Genomic DNA, 9,563 nt, shown 5'->3' on the forward strand with positions numbered 1-9,563 from the left:
GGAGGAAGGGGGGAGAGAGGCAAGAGAGACACAGAAAAGATCAACGTGGAAACTATTGGCCCCGAATCTACTTTAAATCCCCCCACAGTATTTAAACCCATTTAATGTCAGATTCACACATTGATGCATGTGAGCAATATAGGACATTTACCGCTGTCTCTGGTCTAAAATAACTGCTTTGTTATTTGATCCCACCCGCTGTGTTTAGGCTCTACCCTGAATATTTATCTCCGACCTAGAATCAGTTTGTAATCTGGAGACAAGGTTTCTGCAGCCGGCGGGCAGGGAGCAGAGGCTGTGGCTGATCTTTGTCATGTGGGAGCAGAACACAATGTTTCTGCTGTTTATTTTCATTACCCTGCAGAATATTCCACACTGTTCTCAACATCTTACATACCGTTACATATCGGAAGTTTTCTTTTATTGAAATGATCGCTGCGATTCTTCTGGACTTGCTAAATTTGCAGCAAATTAAATATGATGAAACCGTCATCGCCAATAATAAACAGCGTCAGCGATTTGAGAATTTAATTTCTTGGAGCAGATATTTTCGTGGCTGCGATGGCCGAGTGGTTAAGGCGTTGGACTTGAAATCCAATGGGGTTTCCCCACGCAGGCTCGAGCTTTGCTCGCAGCGGGTTCTCTCATTATTGTAAATAATTACTTCAAATAATTTATTTTCTTCAACCTGCTCCCTCTGGGAGGATTTTGGAATTTTCAATGCCGGTTTTAAGGAAACTAAAGGATTGCCGAGAGACCTGGATCACTTACTTCAAGAAGGTTTGCTGACCGAATTCCAAAAGTTTTCTGCAGATTGTCTGGAAGCTCCAGATAAGGAGGCCTCGATAGTCTCTGAGGAACCTTCGCATACACTCGGTGCTGTGCGGTAGCATCGGTCTGTGTAACCATGGGAGAGAGAGAATGGAAAGTCACTGGAAGGCTGGTTTCTGTCAGCAGCAATGGTACAGGAGCAGCCATTCTAAAGTGAAAAACAGAACACATTCCAGGAGACAGGCCAGGAGACAGACAAACGGAGTGGAGATCTGGAAGACTGACCAGAAAAACAACAAGGAGGACACTAACAGATAATTCATCTCTCCCACTCCCGAAGCAGAAGAATTGACCATTCTGAGTCTTGAGTTGCACCACTGAGGTTGTACAAGTCTCTCTCTGTAAAACTTGTATTATTATGTTAATAAAACGATTTGTTTGAAAAGTTTAAAGCTTCATTTGCCAAGGAATTTTCTTGTACAATCGGGCTGCATTGGTTCCAAAGGCCGGCCCTGCTTTCGCAGAGCTTGCCTGTCGAGAGGGGAGTCCCACAGGTCTAAATGTATCGACTGGTTTCAAAGCACCAACTCAGATTGGGGCGTATGGGACATGTGGCCCAGGAAGAGCGGTGATAGCAGAGCACACTTAGCGGTTTAAGAGGCTGAAAGTGAATGTTGGATTAAGGTAATACCGCAGGAAAATTACAATGAAATGGAAGGGGGAAAGGAAAGCTATTGGTTGTGGAAGGAAGAAAACATCTGCGTTATGTTGCGGTTTCGAACCGAAGTTGCTGCGGCCAAAACGCAGAGTATTAATCACCACACAATCACGGCACCACACATCAACTACTGATGCTTGCTTTGACCACAACCAAGTAACGCACTGCACTGCATAGGGAACAAGGAGTTTTGGTGAAGAGGCCAAAATCAGCACAGCCAGAAATTCAGAAGCGGTGAAATTCGACCCAGGCCTCGAAACGACTTGGACCTTCATGCAGAATGGGAACTAGTGCAGCCACAGTTACATTTAAAAGAATTTGAGCCTTTTCACATTAAAAGAAACTCACCCCTAGAGATTCATTAAGAAAGGCTCCGCTGGGAATCGAACCCAGGATCTTCTGTTTACTAGACAGACGCTTTAACCAGCTAAGCCACGGGGCCAAATGCTGACACAATTTCTCGCCCCCACTTACTGATGTCTATCAGCTACCAGTCACTGTCTTCTGGACTCTCAGGCCGTTTCTTATTTCTCCAGCTCTCTTGTCCATTCCGCCATGTGTCCCATTGCTGTCTGTATCTCCCACTTAATTTATCTCAGTGTCAATCTGTGAGGTGATTCTGAATGATTATCCTATGTTTGTGTCTTATATGAATAAGTGAGGGTATCAGACAATTCTTCCTCAGACACTGGAGAACTATTAAGCCAACAGTTACAACAAGATATTGTTTATTGTGATGCAGCAAATACAATATTCCATCTTGAAAGATTCAGTTTCAATTCTGTGCAAAAGTAACTGTGACCCCAACGTGTTTCCAATAGGCTGCCTTTTAATCTGATGTCACAAAAGCCACCATTGCACCTCAAGGTGATTCATAACTAATAAACAGAGAAGTCAAGCAGTGAAAGGGTATTTGTAGAAAGGGTTGTGAGACTGTGGAATGCACTGGCCCAGCAGAGCAGCAGATTTAAAACAAGGTTTAAAAACCGGCGGCAGGGGAGAGGGAGGCAAGACAGCCACAGTTAACATCACCTTGGAATCCACTGGCCCCGAATCTGCTATAAATCCCCCCACTGTATTGAAACACATTTAATGTCATATTCACACATTGATGCATTTGAGCAATATATGAGATTTCACGCTGTCTCTGATCTAAAATATCTGCTTTAATATGCGAAATTATCATGGCCGAGATTAAGCACGCAGTGCAAGATTAGCAGCTCTTTGCTCTCGGAGTGTGGTTCATGTTTTGGGAATTCACATCAATTAAAATGCAAGAGGTACTGGATTCAAATCCCAGACGCGCTCTAACATTTTAATAGAACCACTTTCCTCGGCCTGGAGACATTCCACAAGTCTTCAACTAATAACCGCCAGAAAATCAGCCTGTGTTCAGTATATCGTAAGAAAACGGCAATTATGTTCTTTAAAGCAGGAGTTCAGTCCCAGAAGTGCCGAAGCTGTGAGGTCAATATGTAAATCCGTTTGCTTCCAGAAGCAAGCTCCACATTTTCCACATTCTCAATCTGTGAGCACGGGCAGGACATGTGGTAAAGGGACTTTATTAAAGGTGGTTTATACGGTTTGGAAACAGAAATACTGAAATAAAAGGGATTTTTGGATGCCTCCTTTTGGATAATGTTGATCGAGGTTGGTGAGTCGTTAAAGTCTCAGGACTGTTAATCCAGTTGGAAGATACGTGGCCTGAAAATGTTAATCCCCAACTTAGACAATGTTTTCTCTCCCTGTTTGTTAAAATTCTCCCACTTTCTCAAAGAAATATTTCACACAGCTCTAATGGACAGAAGATGGAATCGAGAGCTCCTTCCCCTTTCTCACATTCATCCCTCCTTGCTTCATTTCCATCCTCCTTTTTCGCGGTTTCCTGCCTCATTGGACAAGGAGCCTGTCTTTGATGTTAACTGTGTGATCGACATCTTATCAGTTCCAGTCCTAACCTCGTCTTCTTGCAGATTTATTGAAATCTATTTGATGGAAACTCTCCAAAATATAATAAAACCACCCATTTAATGACTGTGAGTTAAAACAGGCGTTTTAATGGTGAGAGGAATCTTTAGAGGAACAGAACATCTCCTGCAGCAATAGAAATAGAGTCAGTGCCCAGCTCTGCTGTTTGGGGCAATCCTCGCCTCCTCCTGTTTCATTTTCACATCGATGGGAGAAGCTGAGAGCGAACACCAATCTACACGGGCTTTAGACTGGTTAACAGACAGAAAACAAAGAGTAGGAATGAGCGGGTCTTTTTCAGGATGGCAGGTTGTGAATAGTGGGGCACCACGAGGATCGGTGCTCGGGCCCCAGCTATTCACAGTCTATATCAATGATTTGGATGAGGGAATTAAATGTATCATTTAAAAATTTGCTGATGATACAAAGCTAGGTGGCAGTGTCCGCTGTGAAAAGGAAGTGAAGAAGCTTCAAGGGGATCTCGACAGGCTCAGTGAGTGGGCGAGAACATGGCAGATGGAATATAATGTGGATAAATGTGATGTTATCCACTTTGGTAGAAAAAACAGAATGGCAGAGTATTTCCTAAATGGTGAAAAATTGGGGAATGCAGATGGTTAAAAGGGGCTTGGGTGTCCTTGTATATGGGTCACTGCATGTGAATGTGCAAGTGCAGCAAACCACTAGCAAGGCAAATGGTATGCTGGCCTTCATTACAAGAGGATTTGAGTAAAGGAGTAAGGAAGTCTTACTCCAATTATATAGGCCCTTGGTGAGGCCACACCTGGAGTACTGTGTACAATTTTGGTCTCCTTTCCTAAGGAAGGGTATAATTGTCATAGAGGGAGTGCAACGACGTTTTATGAGATTAATTCCTGAGATGGCAGGACTGTCGTATAAGAGTAGATTGAGTAAACTAGGCCTGTATTCTCTTGAATTCCGAAGAATGAGAGGAGATCTTATTGAAGCATACACAATTATTACAGGGCTTGATAGGGTAGATGCTGGGAGGGTGTTTCCCTTGACTGGGGAGTCTAGAACCAGGGGCCACAGTCTCAGGATAAAGGGTAGGCCATTCAGGGCTGAGATGTGAAGACATTTCTTCAGACAGTGGTAGGTAAATCTTTGGAAATCTTTACCCCAGAGGGGTGTGGAGGCTCAGTCATTGGGTATATTCAAAGCAGAAGTCGGTAGATTTCTGCCTAGTCAGGGCATCAAGGGATATGGTGATAGGGAGCCCCAGGACAGTGACAGTGTAACACAAAGAATTCGACCCAACACAATCGTCGCTAAGCAAAAGGAAAAATATCTGTCATATTGGACAGAAACAACAAAAACCCAAAGCAAACTCAATTGCTACTTGGCCCTAAACAGACAATACAACATGGCTGATTACCTGACCATGGTAAAGGATAGCAAACTGAGAAAAACCTTGACAATGTACAGACTTAGTGAACATAGCCTGGCGATCGAAAAAGGTAGACACAGGCAAACCCGGCTACCAAGAGAGGACAGGATATGCTCTCACTGCAGTCAGGGAGTGGTGGAGACAGAGATGCACTTCCTCACAGCTTGTAGAAAATATCAGGGCATAAGGGAGAATTTCTGCACAAAATTCACAAAAATATGCCCGGAATTCAGAAATTTGAATGACGACCAAAACCTCCCATACCTACTAGGGGAAGAGAGAAATTGCGTAACACTAGCGGCACTCTATGTTACAGCTTGCCATAAACAGAGGGACAACCACTAAATATAAGAAAAGAGTATATATAAATTATATGAAAGTATATTTATAAGCTCAGGGATATATCACTCAGGGATATATCTGTTTATACACTGTATGGATAGATCTGTATTTTTGTGAACAAACATGAATGTTTTCCGATGCTTTGGCAATATAAGATGTAAGTTGTCATGCCAATAAAGCGATTTGAATTGAATTGAATTGAAATTGAGTTTGTCGGGAGCGGTGAGAGTGAAGGTTCAGTGAGTATTTAAACTAACTTTCGCGATCTTTTATTCACAGGCCAGTGTCGAGAACGGTGAGACCGGAGGTTCAGTGAGTATTCAAACTCACTTTCGCGGGCTTTTCTTCACAGGCCATTGTCGGGAGACACCGAAAGTGTGAGAGATCATTACAGGATCCTGCAGCGCTGCCTCTGTTAATAGCAACAGTTCGGAGCCGCATTTCAGACGCGGCAACAAACCCATGAGTTTGTTTGCTGTTCCCCAGCTCCCGGAGTGAGTGAGGCCCGCGACAGCAGCGAAGTTCAGGCCACCTGTCCGGCCCCGCTCTCTCCAAGCGCCCGCTGCTGGCAGACAGCAGCGATTGCAGCCTCAGAGAGCGTAAACTGCCCATCGCTGCGAAACAAGATATCACTGAAACAGATGAACGCAGAGATTTGCATCGGTAGCATGTAGGTGAGGATGGTCGAGGTTGATATCGATCGACTCATTGTTGTTGGAACCGCTGAAATTGAATCTTTCTCCTGTAGCAGATGTTACAGGTTTACATATGAAAAATGCCCTCGAGATGCAATCGACAAATTTGGAGATACCGTGTCGTGGGACAAGTTAAAGGATCAGCACAGTTAATGCCGAGAACAAATTAAGCAGTAGCTCAAGCTAATGAATCTTGCACTGGTGAAAATCCTGGACGGAGATTTAGAGGAAGCGACAGTGGGAAGGGCTGTGCTGCGATTCTAACACTTCTCCAAGCACATTCCGGGCAAGTCACCGACGGTAAAAGGAGGGCCTGGAACGGGAATGGAACTGCGGGCACACGTGACAGATCATTGGGAATGTAAAGCTGCTGTCTCCAATACTCTGCTTACCTGAATCAGTCAAAATGCAATGGACAATACATGACAAATCCATTTCATTTTTGGGACTGTATTCTAGACAGAGTGGCTCTTAAGTCTAGGGGTGTGAATCTCGATTTGGGGATTGCAGATTGAAATTTTGGAATGGTCCCACGTGAGCCCCTTTTTATCGTCGACTTGTAATATTGGACTTGCGCTCAAAACTTGTGCCAATTGGCCTAACAAACAATCGATCAGGGCCCAAATCATTCTCCAACAATCTCCAGCGGCTTTGGAGGAAGGTCAATGCAAACTGCCATGTAAATATCATGGCTTTAAAGACAATCAATTAAAGTAATTTATTTAGCAAACAATCGCCTCTGATGGTTCTAAGTAAATTTGTGTTTGGCGATATTAGATACAAATGTGTTTGTGAGTTGCTATTGTCTTACATGTAAACGTTTTTACACCTGTTTGTTACAAATGTATTTAGATGTATCTGTATTATTTATTAATGTATTGGTTAGGGGAATCTGTGTCAGTTTTAAATGTATTTCTGAGCGCTTCAATTGTCCAGTCCGGCCCCATTCTACCTTCTCATTGCCCCCACGTGGGACACGGCAGACCATCTGTTACATTCGCCTTCAACTTTTGCTTTTATTGATAATTTTAAAATATGAGGTATAGAAAGTAATAACTCTGCATCCATCAGCCTCTCTGATAACGCCTGAGCGGCACTTCCCCTGTCTGATAAGCCCTGAGAGTGCCTTACCCGCTCTAGAATTTCTTGAGCATCCCTTACCGTGTCTGGTACTGATGGAGTGTCGCTTACCGTACCTGACACATCCCTAGCATCCCTTACACTGTCTGGTACACCGGGAGGGTAACTTACCCTGTCTGGTACATCTGGAGCATCCCGTATCCTATCTGATACATCCGGAGCGTCCCTTACACTGTCTGGTAAATCCGGAGCGTCCCCTAAACTGTCTGCTACATCCAGAGCGTCCCTTACACTGTCTGGTGCATCCGCAGTGTCCATTACTCTCCTTGATAACTCCTGAGCGTCCATTATCCTTTTTGATAACAAGTTTGCCAAAATTGCATATTTCTCCCTTCATCAGCGGCTATGTGGTGCTTCCCGTCGCTCACGCTACTCAAGTGTTCAGGGAAAAGAGCCAACTACCAGGTAAATAAAACCCAGTTCTTCAGTTAGCCTCCGCAGTTCACTTGATTTCCGATTGAATTTTCTTGTCCAATCGGGCTGCTTTGGTTCCAAAGGCAGGCCCTGCTTTCGCAGAGCTTGATTGTCGAGCGGTCCCGCGGGTCTAAATGTATCAAGTGGTTTCAAAGCACCAACTCAGATTGGGGCGAATGGGGCATGTGCCCCAGGAACAGCAGTTTTAGAGGAGCACACTTAGCGGTTTAAGTAGGAGAAAGTGAAAATTAGATTAAGGTAATACCGCAGGAAAGTTACAGTGAAATTGAAGGAGTAAAGTAAAAGAAAGATTGTGGAAGGAAGAAAAATCAGTACGGTAATTCAGATTCGAACCAAGGGTGCGGCTGCCACAATGCAGAGTACGAAACACTATAGGCTCATAGTGCCACACATCAACTGCTGGAGCTTTGCTCTGATCACAATAAAGTAACGCACGGCATTGCTTAGAAAAGATGGATTTCTGGTGAAGGCCAAAATGAGCACCGCCAGAAATTAGGAAGCAGTGGAATTCGAGCCCGACCTGCAGCGCCTGGAGCCTTCATCCAGAATGGTAACTAGAGCAGCCCCAGTTACATTTAAAAGACTGTAGCTATTTCATTAAGAAAAAAAAGGCCCCGCTGGGAGTCGAACCCAGGAGCTACCTGTTTATTAGACAGACGCTTATGACCAGCTCAGCCCTGGGGCCGAAACCCGATCCGTGTGTTCGCCTTCACTCACTGATGTCTATCAGCTACCGGTCACTGTCTTCTGGAGCCTCAGGCCGTTTTTTATTTCTCCAGTTCTCTTGTCTATTCCGCCATGTGTCCCATTGCTATCTGTATCTCCCGCTTTGTTTATATCTGTGCCAATCTGTGAGGTGATTCTGAATGATTACCCTGTGTTTGGGTCTTACATGAAATAAATGAGGAGATCAGGTCATCCTTCCTCTGACACTGGGGAGCTAATGAGCCAGCATTTATAACAAGATATGTTTTATTGTGATGCAGAAAATACAATAGTCCATCTTGAAAGATTCCTGTTCTATTATGTGCAAAAAGAAATTGAGACGCCAACGTGTTTCCAAATTGCTGCCTTTTAATTTGACGTCACAAACTCCATCATTGCACCTCAAGGTGCTTTATCTATCATCTATCTATATATATAAACGGATACTTCTTTCTGTCTGTCTGTCCTTCTGTCTGTCTGTCCTTCTGTCTGTCTGTCCTTCTGTCTGTCTGTCCTCACGTGTGCGTCTGTCAGGCTATGCGCTCGAAAGTTATAGAGCGTACCTACGCGTGCGTTACGTCGAAACAAAGCTTACCTTTCCGAAACGCTGGTAAGCGTATTTACGTTTCGGCCGGACGAAAATCGCGCCCGCAGTATCCAAAAAACCTTCAACATTCCGCTCATTAGCATCTCATTATCCGCTCATTAGCGACAGAGTGACCTCGAGGTCAACCAATCGTACGCCGGGTTGCTGGCGCATGCGGCCGGGCCCTCCTACGGTCGAGTGACGGGACAATTGACCAATCCTACGCTTTGGTGACATGATGGTCGACCAATCGGTGCATGTGTGGGCTGGTCTTATCGTTCTGAACCGAGGTGAGTAGCCGTCATCTTGCTTCCATTCTTTTTCCTGCTTTCTGCGTCTTTCTTTTCAAATATACATTTCCAGCAAATTAAAACTGCTTTTATTAAATTGTTTTTAAAAAAACTTAATTAATTTGTAAATATTTTCTCTAACCTGAAGATTCTTTTTCCTACCTTTCCCCTGTTTTTTAGGCCTCAAAGCCTGGGCCTTTCTTGCCCAGCCAGGCCCGAGCTAGGTAATTGTCCCACGGCTTCTGCTAAGCTCTTCACCCCACCACCACCTCCCCCGCCCGTGTCACGTTACCCGGGGCAACGGCGTCAGCCACGAGTGTCACGAGGGTCAGGGTGCGTGCGCAGCAGGAGCTGCTGAGACGCGGCGTCTCTCTCTGTTCCCCGCTCGGATCGAGCGGGGGGGGGGGGCGGGGCTCTCGGGTGTGCGAATCTCGGGCGGGGCTTGGTGAGCGGGAAGGGTTACCCCGGCAACCAGGCCCGCCGGCCGCCTCTCACAGCTACAATC

At 45.0% G+C, this 9,563-nt stretch overlaps 1 non-coding gene across 1 annotated transcript; it reads right to left on the reverse strand.

The window, feature by feature from the left end:
• Positions 1-1,857: 1,857 nt before the first annotated feature.
• Positions 1,858-1,931, reverse strand: trnat-agu (transfer RNA threonine (anticodon AGU)). The gene has a single exon. It is a non-coding gene; the product is annotated as a tRNA-Thr (tRNA).
• Positions 1,932-9,563: the final 7,632 nt, after the last annotated feature.

Source organism: Somniosus microcephalus, unplaced genomic scaffold, assembly GCF_052327205.1.
Source record: "Somniosus microcephalus isolate GS21.2 unplaced genomic scaffold, FLI_Smic_1.0 unresolved_chr1, whole genome shotgun sequence".
Taxonomy (NCBI): domain Eukaryota; kingdom Metazoa; phylum Chordata; class Chondrichthyes; order Squaliformes; family Somniosidae; genus Somniosus; species Somniosus microcephalus.